The following is an 18,284-nucleotide window of genomic DNA, read 5'->3' on the forward strand; positions in this document are numbered from 1 at the left end:
ACGTGGTCTCGTGTCTGTTATCTGAAAAGGTCTGTTCCCCAAGGGGTTGGGGCGAACGTCCCACCTACACCTCCAACACGCACTTCCCCATCCCTCCTGTAGAGTTTGTGGTCTGGGATTGCGGCATCCCTCTGGTTCTCCGAGTCCCATCAGGTCTCTGTTATGGCCACTATATCAATCTTATATCTACCCTCCAAATCTTCCAGCTCTCCCATCTTTCTTTGGACACTTCGGGCAAGAAGGGCTGCTTGTTTGCTTCTCCCTCCAGTGGACCAACAATACCATCCCATCACACTCCCAGTCCTAATTCCTAAACTATCAACATTTTGTACTTCTCTTCCCTCTCCACCCTCATTCCACAGGGAGGAGGAGTCCCGAAATGAACACCGCTTGTCTCCTGTCGACTTCTCTCACGGAATCTGTTTAAAAGCTGTTCTGCCCCTTTTTCAATGTTATGTGACAGCAGTCTGGTTCCGTATTCATTCATTCAAGTGAAGCCCATCCCTCTTGTACAAACCCGGGAGTGAAGGGCACTCCTGTCTTACATTGCATCCTAGGGTTTGGTCAAATTTATGTTGGTTGCTTCAATGACACTGTCCATCCATCTCGTCCTCTGTCGTCCCTTTCTCCTCCTGCTTTCACTCTTTATCAACATCAGAGTCTTTTCCTGGGAGATTTCTCTTCTCATGAGATGGCCAAAGTATTGGGGCCTCAGCTTCAGGATCTGTCCTTCCAGTGAGCACTCAGGGGTGATTTCCTTTAGAATGGGCGGTTTGTTCTCCTTGCAGTCCAGGTGACCCTCAAGAGCCTCCTCCAACACCACAATTCAAAAGCATCAATTCTTCGGCAGATTTCTTTATGGTCCAGCTCTCAATTCCATACATCGCTAATGGAAAAACCATAGCTTTAACTATGTGGACCTTTGTTGGCAAGGTGATGTCTCTGCTTTTTAAGATGCTGTCAAGATTTGTCATCGCTTTCCTCCCAAGAAGCAGGCGTCTTTTAATTTTGTCGCTCCTGTCACTGTCTGCAGTGATCATGGAGACCAAGAAAGTAAACTTTGTCACAGCCTCCATATCTTTCCCATCTATTTGCCAGGAGGTGATGGGACCCGTGGCCATGGTCTTGTTTTTCCTTGTGTTGAGCTTCAGACCATTTTTTGCACTCTCCTCTTTCGCCCTCATTAAGAAGTTCTTTAATTCCTCCTCTCTTCTGCCATCAGAGTGGTATCGTCTGCATATATGAGGATGTTGATAATTATTCCGGCAATCTTAAATCTGGCTTGGGATTCATCCAGGCCAGCGTTCTGTACGATGTATTCTGCATGTATGTTTAATAAGCAGGAGAACAATGTACAGCCCTGCAGTATTCCCTTCCCAATTTTGAACCAATCAGTTGTTCTATATCCATTTCCAAATGTTGCTTCCTGTCCTACATATAGGTATCTAAGGAGATACATATGGTGGTCATGCACTCTTTAAAGAGTTGCCATAGTTTACCAATCCCATCCTCCGCCATATTAAGTTTCTTTCTAAGGTGGTCAGGCACTCCCATTTCTTTAAGGACTTGCCATAGTTTGCTGTGGTCCACACAGTCAAAGGCTTTTGCATAGTCAATGAAGCAGAAGTAGATGTTTTTCTGGAACTCTCTGGCTTTCTCCATAATCCAGCGCATGTTGGCAATTTGGTCTCTAGTTCCTCTGCCTCTTTGATATCCAGTTTGTACTTCTGGGAGTTCTCAGTCCACATACTGCTGAAGCTTGCCTTGTAGTATTTTGAGAATAACCTTCCTAGCATGTGAAATGAGTGCAATTGTACGGTAGTTGGAGCATTCTTTGGCGCTGCCCTTTTTTGGGATTGGGATGTAGACTGATCTTTTCCAGTCCTCTGGCCACTGATGAGTTTTCCAAACAGTATGTATGTATGTATGTATGTATGTATGTATGTATGTATGTATGTATGTATGTATGTATGTATTTATTTATTTATTTATTTATTTATTTATTTATTTATTTATTTATTTATTTATTTATTTATACCTCTTCTATCTGGACCACTGGACCACTCTAGTGTAGCACCTTAACAGCGTCATCATTTCAGATTTTAAATAGTTCAGCTGGAATGCCATCACATCCACTGGCCTTGTTAGCCACCCTTTCTAAGGTCCACTTGATTTCACTCTCCAGGATGTCTGGCTCAAGGTCAGCAACCACATCATCTGGGTTGTCCGAGATACCCAAATATTTCTGGTATAATTCCTCTGTGTATTCTTGCCACCTCTTCTTGATGTCTCCCGCTTCTGTTAGGTCCCACCCATTTTTGTCCTTTATCATGTCCATCTTTGCACAAAAGGTTCCTTTAATATATCCTATTTTGTTGAACAGATCTCTGGTTTTTCCCTTTCTATTCTTATCCTCTTTTTCTTTGCACTGTTCGTTTAAGAAGGCCCTCTTGTCTCTCCTTGCTATTCTTTGGAAGTCTGCATTCCATTTTCTGTAACTTTCCTAATCTCCCTTGCATTTTCTTTCCCTTATCTTCTCTGCTATTTGTCAGGCCTTGTTGGACAGCCACTTTGCTTTCTTGCTTTTCTTTTTCTTTGGGATGGTTTTTGTTGCTGCCTCCTGTACAATGTTTTGAGCCTCCATTCCTAGTTCTTCAGGCAATCTGTCCACCCAATCTTGTTCCTTACATTCTTACATTCTTCACTTCCACTGTGTACTCATAAAGACTTTGGATTAGATCATACCTGACTAGCCCAGTGGTTTTTCCTACTTTCTTCAGTTTCAGCTTGAATTTTGCTATAAGAAGCTGATGATCAGAGACACAGATCAATCTGTGATCTGAGAACATAGTCAATCTGATTTCGATATTGCCCATCTGATGAGGTCCATGTGTAGAGTCTCCTCTTATGTTGTAAAAGAGTGTTTGTGATGACTGGCTTGTTCTCTTGACAAAACTCTATTAGCCTTTGGTCTGCTTTGTTTTGAACTCCAAGGCCAAACTTACCTGTTGTTCCTTTTATCTCTTGACTCCCTACTTTACCCTTTCAATCTCCTATAATGAGAAGAACATCTTTCTTTGGTCTCAGTTCTCGAACGTGTTGTAAGTCTTCATAGAATTGGTCAATTTCTGCTTCTTCAGTATTGGTGGTTGGTGCATAAACTTCAATTACTGTGATGTTGAAAGGTCTTCCTTGGATTTGTATTGCAATCCTTCTGTCATTTTTGAAATTGTATCCCAGTACAGCTTTTCCCACTCTTTTTTTAACTATGAGGGCTACTCCATTTCTTCTATGGGATTCTTGCCCACAATAGTAGATATTATAATCTTCTGAACTGAATTCACCCATTCCTGTCCATTTTAATTTACTGACACCCAGGATATCAATGTTTATTCTTGCCATCTCCTGTTTGACCACCTCCAGCTTACCGAGGTTCATAGAACTTACATTCCAGGTTCCTATGAAGTATTTTATTTTCAGCATTGGACTTTCCTTTCACTTCCAGGCATGTCCACAGCTGAGCGTCCTTTCGGCTTTGGCCCAACCACTTCATTATTTCTGGAGCTACTCGTACTTGTCCTCCACTCTTCCTCAGTAACATGTTGGACACTTTACAACCTAAGGGGCTCATCTTCCAGCGTCATATCTTTTAGCCTTTTGTTTCTGTTCATGGAGTTTTCTTGACAAAGATATTGGAGTGGCTTGCCAATTCCTGCTCCACGTGGATCACGTTTAGTCAGAATTCTCCACTATGACCGGTCCGTCTTGGTGTCCCTGTAGGGCATTGCCTATAGCTTCTCTGAATTAACAACTGAAACTTGGCCTCCAGGACCGCCATCTCTTTGGTGCTGATATGCACCACCAGTGCTACTTTGTCCGCAGCACTCTTTACAAGCCTCTCAAGATGAGACTAATGTCCACAATCTTTGCACCAGGCAGGGAAGTCACTGTGCGGTCCTCACAACCGTCTCAGACCCCTCGCTCTGTTTTCTTGATGATCGAATTGCCCACTACCAGAAACCCCTAATTCCCTCCCCATGAGGAGTATCCTCAATGTGACTGTGTGCAGGCCCATCAACTAAAGAAGGGGGTCTCCTTGAGGGTGTGTTTTCCCTCTTGTCAAGATTGGCGCCCTTCAGTACAGAGACTTCCAATTCCAGCAGCTGAGGAGCTGCTTGTTAATGGGTGGGATGATGGCTGAAGGTCCCTAGAGGTCTCACTATGGTCCCTCTCTCCCTCTGCTTCCCCCCCCATCTACAACTGTGGCGATCCCCCTTTGTGGCCCCTATTCCTTTGGGCTCCACACAGGTAAACTTGCCCTTTTCCGCTACCACCAGATATTATCCTAATACCAATCAAGTCCCACACAGGAGCTGCCACCCCAAAGGGTCATATAACTTAGGACTCAGGGGTTTTGATGAAATATTCTTTTATTATTGAACAAATCATAAGAAGAATCAAATATGAGTTGGTTCAGGTGTTCATGTATATTAGATCATGTATTCAATCACTGGTATTCAGAACTATTGTATGTTTTAAATCAGTATTTTGCATGTTATGCTTATACGTTCATTCCTGCTTGTTCCATATGTTGTAAACTGTTCAATTTCCTTTCCTAACCCCCTTTTAATCTCTTCCTAAACCCTAACACTCTCTATACATTTTCTGGTCCCTGACTCTAACTACCTCTTTCTGACTCCAACTGTCTCTACAACTCTCTGTCACTCTAGCTCCGCCCCTCCTGCTCTATCCTTGGCTCCTCCCTCTTAGCTGCTGTGATGGACAGGCAGGAATGACATCACCTTTTTGGATTCGCTACGTACCTCCCCCCTTAGCAAGTTTGTTCTATGGAGTAAACCTATAATGGTTTGCTTCATGAACAACGTAGAAGCAGTTTAATATTTACCCAACTTATAATAACATTACACAGTTTTAATTCACATTAATACTTACTCAACAGCATTACCCTCAATAAATTAACTTTTGCAATCAACAACACTTTCCATTTCTTTGTTATTACACTTTTCCATTGCTTATCCTTCTTTCATTTAAAGTACAATTACATTTGCAATTACTTATTTGTATTTATACATAACTGGAACAGTGTATTACATTTTACATTTCTTACTTACTTACTTACTTACTTACTTACTTACTTTATTTATTCATTCATTCATTCATTCATTCATTCATTCATTCATTCCCCCTATCTGGACCAATGGTCCACTCTAGGCGGCTTCCAATATAAAATCAGACAATAAAAACACTATCAAATACATAATAATACAAAGCAACTATAATAAAATGAAGAATAGAAAAAAAAGTAAGGAAAAAGTCAGGAGTTGGCTGGAGGGAAGGCCTGGATGAACAACCATGTTTTTAATTGGGTTTTAAAGATGCCCAGTGTAGGGGGGGGCGCGAATCTCCAGAAAACCCTGGTAGCTAGTTAACAGGGGTGAAGGATCAAGGAGTAGAGGAGTAGCCCATTTAACTGCCTGTCCCTTGAGTAAACTAATTATAAAGCCTACCTTGGTTTTGTCTGTGGGAAAGTCTCTGGCATACAGCTCAAAATACAGCTTGCACTGTGCCAAGAATGCTGGGAACTCCTCCACACTTCCTTCAAATTTCTCAGGAGGAAGCACAGGACACTTAGCCTGAGAAGCAGCATTGGCTTGTAATTGTATTTGTTGCTGTTGAAGCTGTCCGACTGTCTGTGTAAGAAACTGCACTTGAGCAAGCACAGCATTCAGCGGACCTGAGTCGTCGCTTGCTTTTCCCTCCATGTTGGGAAAAGTGTGGCTGTGGAAGCAATCTGTCACGTTCCTGGGGGTTACAACAGCCGAAGTCCGATAAACCAGTCCAGGGTCAGGAATACCAAGAATGCGAAGCCAATGTCCATAACCCAACTCACAGAACGCAGTCCAAGGTCAGAGTCCAGAGTCAAATACACAGCATAGCCCAGGGTCAACATCTATATGAGGCCGCTGGGTGGGGTCATCAGGGGGTGTGGAGCCCTGTGTCATCAGTATGCTGATGACACTCAGCTCTACATCTCTTTTCCACCAGCGATGCCTGGGGACTGTACTGCAATGGATACAGGAGAACGGGCTGAGGCTGAACCCAGACAAGACAGAGGTACTGAGGGTGGGCACCTCCACAGTTGGGGGCTTGGGAAAGTCCCTTTTTTGGGGGGTGACTCCTCCCGCTAAGGATGGGGTCCGCAGCTTGAGGATCCATCTGAACCTAGCACTCACTATGGAAACACAGGTGGCGTTGGTGGTCCGTTCCACCTTTTTTCACCTTAGGCGGATAGCCCAGCTGCGGTCCAACCTTGATGTCGGGGCGCTCACGACCTTGGTGCATGCGCTCGTAATCTCAAGATTAGGCCACTGTAATGCGCTCTACGTGGGGCTGCCTTTGAGGCTGCTGCGGAAACTCCAGGTGGTGCAGAATACAGTGTCCAGACTTCTCAGTGGAGTGAAAAAATACCAACATATCTCACCCACCCTGGCCGCATTGCATTGGCTGCCTGAGAGAGATAGCGGAATTACCAGGGTTACCCCAGGTGGTGATAACCAGCAGAGCTTCCCAATGATGTGCAGATACAAGCACCAAACAGTCTTGATAGCTGAATACTTGTATTATTTATAGGATATTTACAGGTATATACAGCTTAGTACTTGTTCCAGTTCCAGTAGTCATACACGGCAGTTCCACAGAGTTACAGAGTGTAAATCAGTATCAGAGTCCAGTAAATAGTCAATAGTCATATACCATGCAGTCAGTCCGGTTTGCCAGAGTTCCACTTCACCCAAGCACGTAGATACGGCTTCCACAGGATTCTCAGGCACAGCTCCAAGATTACAGCACTTCCACGACCACAGCAACACTCACAACCCACAAAATTGTGTCTGCTTGGTCTCCCAGCTATATCCCAGGGATAGCCAATCCTGGGATTGTGCACACAGCTGCTACAATTACCACAGCTTTACAAACTCTTGTGTAGCTTTTCTTTACAGTGCTGGTCCTTACAAACTTATGTCTTGGTTTCAAACTGCATTTAACAATTTCCAGGTTTAGCCCAAACCCTGTCAGTCTCCTCCAAATTGTTAAATGGAGTTTTCTTACATATATATACACTTTCAAATTGTTTTACATTACACATTACAGAACATTTCACGCATTTTCATTTCACTCCTTTCCCGACATTGTACATGCTCTTTCATATTTAGTTGGTCCTAGCACCTTTGTTAAACAGTCTGCTACTTTCTTCTCTGTTTCACAATAAATTAGTTTTATCAGACCATTTTCTACACTCTCTTTTACATTTTGGTATTGAATGTCTGTGTGTTTAGATCAATTCTTTACATTTGGTGAATTTACCATATGAATTACGGCCTGGTTATCTTCACTTACGGATATTGGTTCTTTTAAATCCATTCCAATATACGGGGCTAGTTGCTTGTAAAATATAAGATCTGTGCATAGTTCTGACAGTGCTGCATACTCTGACTCAGCTGATGACAGTGATATGAATTTCTGTCTTGCTGTCTTCCAGTTTACAATGCTTCCACCCAAATGCACAGTAATACCTGACATGGACCTCCTTGTCACAACGTCATTGCCATAATTAGCATCTGCATAAGCTGTAATTCTTAGTTCTCCCTTGGGTTCCAAATTTAACTCTTTGTTTTGGGTTTCCTTTAAATACCTTAGCACCCTTTTAGCAGCTTGCCAGTGCCTCTCAGTTGGCTTGCTTACATTCCTGGCTAACAAATTCACCGCAATTGAAATATCAGGTCTTGACCATCTGCTTAAATACAACAGACTACCTATTAAAGATCTGTACATTTCAGTGTCACAATCAGGACCTGTAACGTTTTCCTTCTGAAATTCCACATTCATAGGAGTTATAGCACCCTTGCATTCTTCCATTTTATACTGCTTCAACAACTTCAGTATTTTACTTCTCTGGGCTATTTTAAATCCTTTTTCATGTCTCTTTATTTCAACTCCTAAGTAGTTCTTTATTTCACCCAAGTCCCTTAGTTTGTAGTTCCTTTTCAACATTTTAACTATTTCATTTGCAGATTTTTCATCCCTTGTAAATATTGCCAGGTCATCAACAAATACTAAGATTATAGCTTTCTCTTTTCCTTTTGTGAATAGACATGGATCAGCCTTGCCTTGAGTAAATCCATTACTTAGGAGTGTCCTGGTTAAATGTTTGTTCCACTCATAGCCACTTTGTCTCAACCCGTACAGACTTTTCTTAAGTAACCAACATTTACCTTTGTTTGCTGTTTGGAGGCAACTCCATGTAAATAGTGTGCTGAAGTTCGGCATTGAGATAAGCAGTCTCAATGTCAACGTGCCTCGAAACTAGATTGTGCTTTGCTGCCTAAGCTAGCACAAACCTCAAGGTTTCTGGCCTCAGGGCTGGTGCGAACACCTGGTCATAATCACTGCTTGTTTGCGAGTAACCCTTTGCAACAAGTCTTGCCCTGTACCTCAAGTTGCCATCTGCATCGATTTTCTTTTTAAATACCCACCGGCATCCTACAACTTTAGCATCAGCGGGCTGCAACACTTCCTCATAAACTTTGGGTTCTTTTAGAGAATTTAGCTCCTTCTCTAGTGCTTTGTTCCACTTTTCCTGCTCAGACTTAGGCAACTTACATATGTCTTTATATTTCTCAGGCTCCTCTACATTCACATAGACAAATGTTTCTGAGTGGTACCTCTCAGGTGGTCTGTGCTCCCTTGCAGATCTCCTAGGTATCACTCTCTCCTCCTCAGGAGTTTCCCTTTGCACTGATGTAGATGGTGCTTCACTATCTGGCTGTTGTTCAACAGGTTCTATTTCTTTATTCCCTGTTCTGGCTGTGAGCTCTCCTCCTCACTTTCCTCACTCTCCTGCATATCAGGTGTGTGGATGATGGTTTCAGGTGGCAAACTTATTTTATCCCAGTAGGCATGCTCATTAAATGTTGCACTACTGCTAATGACAACTTTATTAGTTTTGGGTAGAGCAAACCTATATGCTTTCCTGTTCTGCTGCTAACCCAAAAAATACAGTACATTAGTTTTGCCTTCCTCTCACCCTTTCTTCTGGTCTCCTTAGGTATATGTACCCATGCAGGTGACCCAAACACATGCAGGAACTTTAAATTTGGCTTTCTTCCTGTCCAGATAGTGTAAGGTATATTGTTACTGCCACTATGCCAAAGTATGTTTAAATAGAAATTAGCACATAGAATAGCCTGACCCCAGTAATGGTCTGGAAGTTTACTTCCTCTTATCATGGCCTCTGCCATATTTTGGAGTGTTTGGCCGGCCCCTTCTCTCTATAAATGCATTCTGCGTAGGAGTGTAAGGTGCACATTTTCTATGACTTATTCCATGCTTTTTCAGTATTGTCTGGAATTTTGCATTTGTGAATTCAGTACCATTATCAGTCTGAATCTGCTTCACTTTCTTGCCTGTTTTTCTCTCAACAAATTTCAACCATTTCTCAAATTCTATGTATGTTGACCCTTTGTCTTTCATTAAATAACAAGAATCCAAACCTAGACTTTTGGTCTTGAATTGAGAGAATGTACTTTGCTCCTCCCAAAGATGCTCTTTTTGGGCCTACTACATCTATTGACACTAAATCTAGAATGTTGCCAACTTTTATGTTACTATGTTTCTTTACAGGAGTACATCTACTTTCTGCTTCTTGACAGGCTTGGCAATTAATGTATTTCTCACATGGCCTTAAGTTCACTCCAGTTGAATTCTCAATTGTTTTACGTAATGCCTTATAATTTGCATGTCCCAACCTTAAATGCCACAAATGTATGCATTTGTTATGAGGTTTTACATTCTCATAGACATTGTTTGCCCTAGCACTACTCGGCCTATATAGGTTGCTTCTTACATGACATGTTAGCTTTTTATTCTTTTCTCCATTAATAACAATTTTGTTCCTATAGAATGTGTTTATTAATCCCTCTTTTGCTAATTGGCTAACTGACAATAAATTCTGTTTTAACTTTGGCACATATAACACCTCTATTGGCATCTTTAGACATGGTAATTTTACTTTACCCATGATTTTTGCATTTACTCCACCAGCCAACATTACTTGCTGATCAAACACTGCCTTAAAATTGGATATCAGCTTTTTATCTTTGCACATGTTAGTGGTTGCCCCTGAGTCTACTATCCATTCTTCTTCTTGGTGGTGGTTGTAAATAGTCTCTGACAGGTTTGTTGCAACTTTATCTCGTCGTGGTTATTTTCTTTCCTTCTTCTTAAATTTGCAATCTTTGATGAGATGTCATCTGGACCCACAGGAAAAACATCTCCTCCCAGGTTGGATATTTGCAGCTGTGACCTCCTCCTCCCCAATTACACTCGGCTTGTTTCTCTCAGAGGTTTTGGAGTCACGTAGTTCCTGGTTGTCTTTCCTTTTCTGCTGCTCCTCCAGAAGCCTACTGGTCACATTTAATACTGTCATTTCAGCTTGCGGTAGTACTTCCAAGTTTGCTACAAGCTGGCCATATGATTCATCAAGTGAAGAGAGTATTATAAATGCTTCCTGAATCTCAGTAAATGTGTTATTTTTCTCTCTCAAGTCCATCAGCATTGTTTTCATGTGCTCTAAATGTCGCAGCATGCCAGAGTTCCACTTCACCCAAGCACGTAGATACGGCTTCCACAGGATTCTCAGGCACAGCTCCAAGATTACAGCACTTCCACGACCACAGCAACACCCACAACCCACAAAATTGTGTCTGCTTGGTCTCCCAGCTATATCCCAGGGATAGCCAATCCTGGGATTGAGCACACAGCTGCTACAATTACCACAGCTGTACAAACTCTTGTGTAGCTTTTCTTTACAGTGCTGGTCCTTACAAAACTTATGTCTTGGTTTCAAACTGCATTTAACAATTTCCAGGTTTAGCCCAAACCCTGTCACTGCCCATCCGGTTCCACATCAACTTCAAAGTGCTGATGCTTACGTATAAAGCCCTAAACGGTTTAGGGCCTCGATACTTGGCAGAACGCCTACTCCCACCAAGATCTACCCGTGTCACTCACGCGAGCCAGGAGGTGAGGCTGAGGAGCCTAACACCGAGGGAGGCCCGGAAGGAAAAGATAAGAAATCGGGCCTTCTCAGCGGTGGCTCCTCGCCTCTGGAATAACCTACCTCCTGAGATTCACGTGGCTCCCTCGCTGGGTATCTTTAAAAAGCAACTAAAAACATGGATGTTTCGGCAGGCCTTCCTCTCACCCAGTTCCTGATCTTCCCGTTTTCTCTTCTTCCCTATAGTTTGTCTTATCTTCTTGAAATGTTTTTACTACGTAAAAATTGGTTTTTATATTTTCTTATTGTGTACCTTGTAAGCCACCTAGACTGGTCTTAATTGACTAGACAGGTGGGATATAAATAAAATTAAATAAATAAATAATAAATCCAGAGTCACGAGCACGGTTCAAGGAGCATGGATGCAAACCAGGGGTTTTGACTCATTGCTTCCACAGAATTTCTGGCTGACTAGGAACTGTTTTATAGTAAAACAGCTCCTTGAGCTGCTGGAAACCTTTCCATCCTGTTAATACTCTGTGGACAGCCTTTGAGCGATCCTCTGACCTTTTTGTCCTAAGTCTTTCCCAAAGCCTGGCCCGAAGCTTGTCTGCTGGGGAAGGAGAATCTGGAGGCAGTTCAGGTGTTTCTGATCTCTCAGCATTCTCTTCAGCCTCAGTTAACCCTTCTGGTTCCAGGCCTTCAGCTGCACTTGTGACACCTGTCTTCCTTTTGAGTTTGTATACATCAAATTAACCTGTTTAAACTCATCCTCACTCTTTCCAAGTACTGACTGTTACAGTTTTGGCAACAGTAGAAATACGTACTTATTGAAGACCAGTTCTTCTTGTGTTGCAAGACGGTTGTATTTACAAGTATTTACAGTTATTTACAGGCAGGTATCTGAACAGCACATCAGGAATTCTTTATACAATCTGGCAGCATGCATGGCAGCAAGTGGTGATAGAGGAAGAGAGAGAAGCAAAGACACAGTCCACTTATATACATTTACATGGCACATTCAGTCCAATCAGAAGACAGATGACTTCATCCTTTTGCACTGGTCTTCTTCTGATTTCAAGTCATTGCATCAGCTCCAGAATGATTCAGCATTTTCACATCTGTGCACAATGGCAGCTCGTTAATGGAACACATATACAGGTTCAGGCCTATAAAATTTCTATACTCTGACACCCCTCCTAATTTTTTATGCCTGAACATAACACATTTCCAACTCATTAACACATTTCTCATGCTTCTGTGTACATAATGGCTTAGTCAGTATGTCAGCTATGTTATCTTCAGTTTGACAATACTCTAATTCAATTAATTTCTCTCTTATAGCCTCTTTTACATTATGATACTCAATGTCAACATGTTTACTTCTGTTTTTCACTCTTTCTGTTTCAGCCATGTGTATACATGTGCTATTATCTTCCATCACTTTTATTGCACCACTTGTTTCATTCTTTAAATCTTTTGTTAACTGTTTGTACCATGTTAGTTCAGAACACAATTCTGACAATACGGCAAATTCTGCTTCAGAAGTTGAAGTTGCTACGGAACTTTGTTTTCTGGATTTCCATCCAACTATATTGTTTCCAAATTTTATTACAAATCCAGTCATGGATTTTCTGTCTGACTCTTCATTGGCCCAATCACTATCTACATAAGCAGACAGTTTTAAATCTTTTGATGGCTTCAAAGTTAAATGGTAGTTGTATGTTCCTTTTAAGTATCTGAAAATCCTTTTTACCCCTTGCCAGAGTTTTTCACTAGGTCTGGCCACATACGTACTTAGTATGTTCACTGAGGCCGCTATATCTGGACGTGTCCAGTTTGCCAAATACATTAAGCTTCCTATGGCTGAATGGTACAATGCTTGGTTTTCGAAATCTTTACTGATTTCATCTTCCTTTTGAAAGTCTATTGTCATGGGAGTACTTACACTTTTACATTCTCCCATGCATTACTTTTCCAACATTTGTTTGATTTTTAGCTCTTGACTCAATTCAAGCCCTTGTTTTTTTTTCTGTTTTTGTGCACCTAAGTAATTTTGTATTGGTCCCAGACTTTTTAACTTAAATTCCTTTTTTAACTGTTTCTCAAACAGTTCTACTTGGCTCTGACTCTTTACCATAAAACAAATATCATCAACATATGCTAGAAGTATGTTTAAGTCATTCCCACTTTTCTTGGTATATAGACAAGGGTCTGCCAGACTGTTACTATATCCCAGTTTTACCAAAACTTGATGCAAACAATCATTCCAATTCTTAGCCAATTGTCTTAAACCATAAATCACTTTTTTTAGCCTATAAACTAATTCTGGCTTTGTACCTTCAAATCCTGGTGCCTTTGCCATGTATAGTTCTTCTTTTAAGTCTGCATTTAAATCATCATCATCATAGGCATCCTTCAGTCTCGAGAGACTATGGTATCGTACTCTGCATGGAGGACTTGGAACAGCGTCTAGTGTGGCTGAGGAGGCCAATTCGAGAGTGACAATCCCTTCCACACTAAGGACAAATACAATCTGTACCCCGTCTAGCTCCCTGATTTTGCTGCTTTCGTGACTGCCTCTTTGCCTCAGCCTGCTGGGCGAGGGTCTCTTCAAATTGGGAGAGGCCGTGATGCACCGCATGCCGCCAGGCTGAACGCTCCGATGTCAGGGTTTCCCATCTGTTGAGATCCATTTCCAAGGCCTTCAAATCCCGCTTGCAGATATCCTTGTATCGCATCTGTAGTCTCCCTCTGAGGCGATTTCCCTGCACTAGTTCTCCATACAGGAGATCCTTTGGAATCTGACCATCAGCCATTCTCACAACATGCCCGAGCCAGCGTAGGCGTCACTGTTTTAGTAGTGTATACATGCTAGAAATTCCAGCTCGATCTAGGACTACTCTATTTGGAACTTTGTCCGGCCAAGTGATACCAAAAATACGTCGGAGGCAGCACATATGGAACGTGTTCAGCTTTCTCTCCTGCCGTCAAGGACTCACTGCAGTACAGGAGTGTGCTCAGGACACAGGCTCTATAGACCTGGATCTTGGTGTATGCTGTCAGCTTCTTATTGAGCCATACTCTTTTTGTGAGTGTTGAGAACATGGTAGCTGCTTTGCCAATGCGTCTATCCAGCTCGACATCTAGGGAAAGAGTGTCAGAGATGGTTGAGCCAAGGTACACAAATTCCTCCTCACTTTCTGCCATCAGAGTGGTATCATCTGCATATCAGAGGTTGTTGATATTTCTTCCCGCAATCTTAATTCCAGCTTGGGATTCCTCCAATCCTGCCTTTCGCATGATGTATTCTGCATATAGATTAAATAAGCAGGGAGACAATATACAGCCTTGTCGTACTCCTTTCCCAATTTTGAACCAATCAGTTGTTACATATCCAGTTGTAACTGTTGCTTCCTGTCCCACGTATAGGTTTTTCAGGAGATAGATAAGGTGGTCAGTCACTCCCATTTCTTTAAGGACTTGTCATAGTTTGCTGTGGCCCACACAGTCAAAGGCTTTTGCATTATCAATGAAGCAGAAGTAGATGTTTTTCTGGAACTCTCTGGCTTTCTCTATAATCCAGCGCATGTTAGCAATTTGGTTCCTAGTGCCACTGCCCCTTCGAAATCCAGCTTGTACTTCTGGGAGTTCTCGGTCCACATACTGCTGAAGCTACATTTTGCCAGTCTCTGTGGCCGGCATCTTCTGAGAGCACAGGTTGCTGTCATCTGAAGATGCTGGCCAGAGACTGGCGAAACAATTCTTTGGCACTGCGCTTCTTTGGGATTGGGATGTAGATTGATCTTTTCCAGTGCTCTTGCCATTTTTGAGTTTTCCAAACTTGCTGGCATATTGAATGTAGCACCTTAAAAGCATCTTTTAAGATTTAAAATAGTTTCACTGGAATGCTATCACCTCCACTGGCCTTGTTGTTAGCCAGGCTTTCTAAGGCCCACTTGACTTCACTCCAGGATGTCTGGCTCAAGGTCAGCAACTACATTGTCTAGGTTGTCCGGGATATCCAAATCTTTCTGATATAATTCCTCTGTGTATTCTTGCCACCTCTTGATGTCTTCTGCTTCTGTGAGGTCCCTTCCATTTTTGTCCTTTATCATCTTCGTCTTTGCACAAAATTTTCCTCTAATATCTCCAATTTTCCTGAACAGATCTCTGGTTTTGCCTTTTCTGTTATTTTCCTCTATTTCTTTGCATTGTTCATTTAAGAAGGCCCTCTTGTCTCTCCTTGCTATTCTTTGGAAGTCTGCTTTCAATTTTCTGTAACTTTCCCTATCTCCCCTGCATTTTGTTTCCCTTTACTTCTTTGCTGTTTCTAAGGCCTCGTTGGACACCCACTTTGCTTTCTTGCATTTCCTTTGCGATGGTTTTTGTTGCTGCCTCCTGTACAATGTTACGAGCCTCTGTCCAAAGTTCTTCAGGCACTCTGTCTACCAAATCAAGTTCCTTAAATCTGTTCTTCACTTCCACTGCATATTCATAAGGAATTTGGTTTAGATTATACCTGAGTAGCCCAGTGGATTTTCCTACTCTCTTCAGTTTAAGCTTGAATTTTGCTATGAGAAGCTGATGATCAGAGCCACAATCAGCTCCAGGTCTTCTTTTTGCTGACTTTACAGAGCTTCTCCATCTTTGGCTGCAGAGAATATAATCTATCTGATTTTGGTATTGCCCATCTGATGATTTCCATGTATAGAGTCGCCTCTTGTGTTGTTGGAAAAGAGTATTTGTGATGACCAGCTTGTTCTCTTGACAAAACTCTCTTAGACTTTGCCCTGCTTCATTTTGAACTCCATGGCCAAACTTCCCTGTTGTACCTTTTATCTCTTGACTCCCGACTTTAGCATTCCAATCCCCTAGAATGAGTAGAACATCTTTCTTTGGTGTCAGTTCTAGAAGGTGTTGTAAATCTTTATAAAATTGGTCAATTTCGGTCTTCTCAGCAATAGTGGTTTGTGCATAAACTTGGATTATTGTGATGTTGAAAGGTCTGCCTTGGATTCATATTGACATCATTCTATCATTTTTGAGATTATATCCCATTACAGCTTTTCCCACTCTTTTGTTGACTATGAGGGCTACTCCACTCCTAAGGGATTCTTGCCCACAATAGTAGATATGATAATAATCTGAGTTGAATTCCCCCATTCCCATTCATTTTAGTTCCCTGATGCCCAGGATGTCAATGTTTATTCTTGCCATCTCCTGCTTGACCACCTCCAGCTTCCCAAAGTTCATAGATCTTACATTCCAGGTTCCTATGCAGTATTTTTCTTTGCAGCATCGGACTTTCCTTTCACTTCCAGGCACGTCTGCAGCTGAGCGTCCTTTTGGCTTTGGCCCAGCCACTTCATTAGCTCTGGAGCTACTTTTCCTTGTCCTCCACTCTTCCTCAGTAGCATTTTGGACACCTTCCGACCTGAGGGGCTCATCTTCCAGCGTCATATCTTTTAGCCTTTTGTTTCTGATCATGGGGCATTCTTGCCAAAGATACTGGAGTGGCTTGCCATTTCCTACTCCAGGTGGATTGCGTTTAGTCGGAACTCTCTACTATGACCTGTCCGTCTTGGGTGGCCCTTCACGGCATAGCTTATAGCTTCTGTGAATTACTCAAGCTCCTTCGCCACAACAAGGCAGCAATCCATGGAGGCAGCAATCTATGAAGGCTGTGTACAGGCCCATCAACTGAAAAAGGAGGTCTCCTCAAGGGTGTGTTTTCCCTCTTGTCAAGATTGGCACCCTCCAGACTGGAGACTTCCATTTCCAGCAGATGAAGAGCTACTTGTTAATGAGTGGGATTGTGGCTGAAAGTCCCTGGAGGTCTCACTATGCTCCCTCCCTCTCTGCCTCTGCTTCCCCCCATCTACAACCAAGTTCTCAAGGGAGTGAACCCATTCCCTAAGTTCCTGGAGAGCTCCCTGCAATGAGGACACACCCTTGACTTGTGACCCCTGTTTTAACTCACAAAGGCTCACGCTACTTGCTCCTCTTCACGCTGCCACCAAATGTTGTTTCCCTAACATCAATTATTGGACACTTATGCAGCCAGATACAATCAGTTCATTGAACAGAGTGGGGTTAATAATCAGTTGGAAATTGCAATATAAATCCTAGGAAGTGAATCACATATATTAAACCAGGTTTGAGTCTTTGTGGCCACCACTGCCATGGAGTAGGCCTTCCAGTGAGTTCTAGCACATGTTTGATTGGATCTGCTCAGAGTTTCCAAGCATCTTTACTCTAGTCTCTGTTTCATCACCCACAGCTCCCTAGTAAGACAAGGAGTTGGTTTTGCTCCACCTCCACTCCACAAGAGGGGATGCTTAGAAGCATTTGCGTCTATCATCCTGGTGACCTCTCAATTCCAGAACAAATCCATTAACTCTTTTTACTCTATCTATGTCTGACCCTCCTGGTCCAATTCCCAAGCCTCCAGCTCTCTAACCCTCTTCCAGCACCCCTTCTCTCTTTCCCCTGACCTCCAAACTCTCCTCTGGCCCCGCCTTCCAGTCTCCATTGGCTCTCCCGTCAAGGTTCCGCAGTGACGGACAGGTGACATCTGGGCTATCCGCTACAGTATGCTGTCACACACCTAACCCTCGGTGCAAAGCACAGAATAGCCCCCAACCCACTGCTGGCTTCCTGACTGCAAGCTGGCATTTCTTTCAAGCTTGCCAAACCTCTCCTCAAAGGACGTGAGAGGTAGTATCTGGGGCCCAGGCTTCCTCGCCCTGCAGCTGAACTCCCTGTGTCTTCTTAACCTGCACTTGGTTGCAGGAAGCAAAGACCTATAACTTGACCACATCTGTAACATACAGTAGTGACTCGGTTTACGTACGCCTCGGTTTATGTAATTTCTCATTTACAAACGGAAATCAGTTCAAAATAATAGCTTGGTTTACTTCCCCCCCCCCGTTTCTTTTGGTTTGTGAATTAAGTTTCCTCGTAACTGGTGGTCTGTAGCGCCGCCACCATCACTGTGGCAATGAGCTGTCTGGTCTACATATTTTTTTGCGTGCCATAACGTCTCGGAGGATGCATTGTAATCTGCAGCATTTAGAACTGGTGAACTCACTGTGTCTCCTTACCCTGCACTTGGTTGCTCCATCACATTCCTCCACTTTTACTCTTCCTTTCTAACACTGACCCCAGTATTCATTTATGGTAACCAATCCTTTAATTCAAATATTTG

General features: G+C 42.6%; 1 protein-coding gene across 1 annotated transcript in view; it reads left to right on the forward strand.

Annotated features, from left to right (window-relative positions):
• The window catches only part of LOC140703741 (uncharacterized), a 38,525-nt gene that overhangs the window by 14,344 nt on the left and 5,897 nt on the right, over positions 1-18,284 (forward strand). The gene's annotated exons all lie outside the window — the stretch shown is intronic.

This window comes from Pogona vitticeps, chromosome 2, assembly GCF_051106095.1.
Source record: "Pogona vitticeps strain Pit_001003342236 chromosome 2, PviZW2.1, whole genome shotgun sequence".
Taxonomy (NCBI): Eukaryota; Metazoa; Chordata; class Lepidosauria; order Squamata; family Agamidae; genus Pogona; species Pogona vitticeps.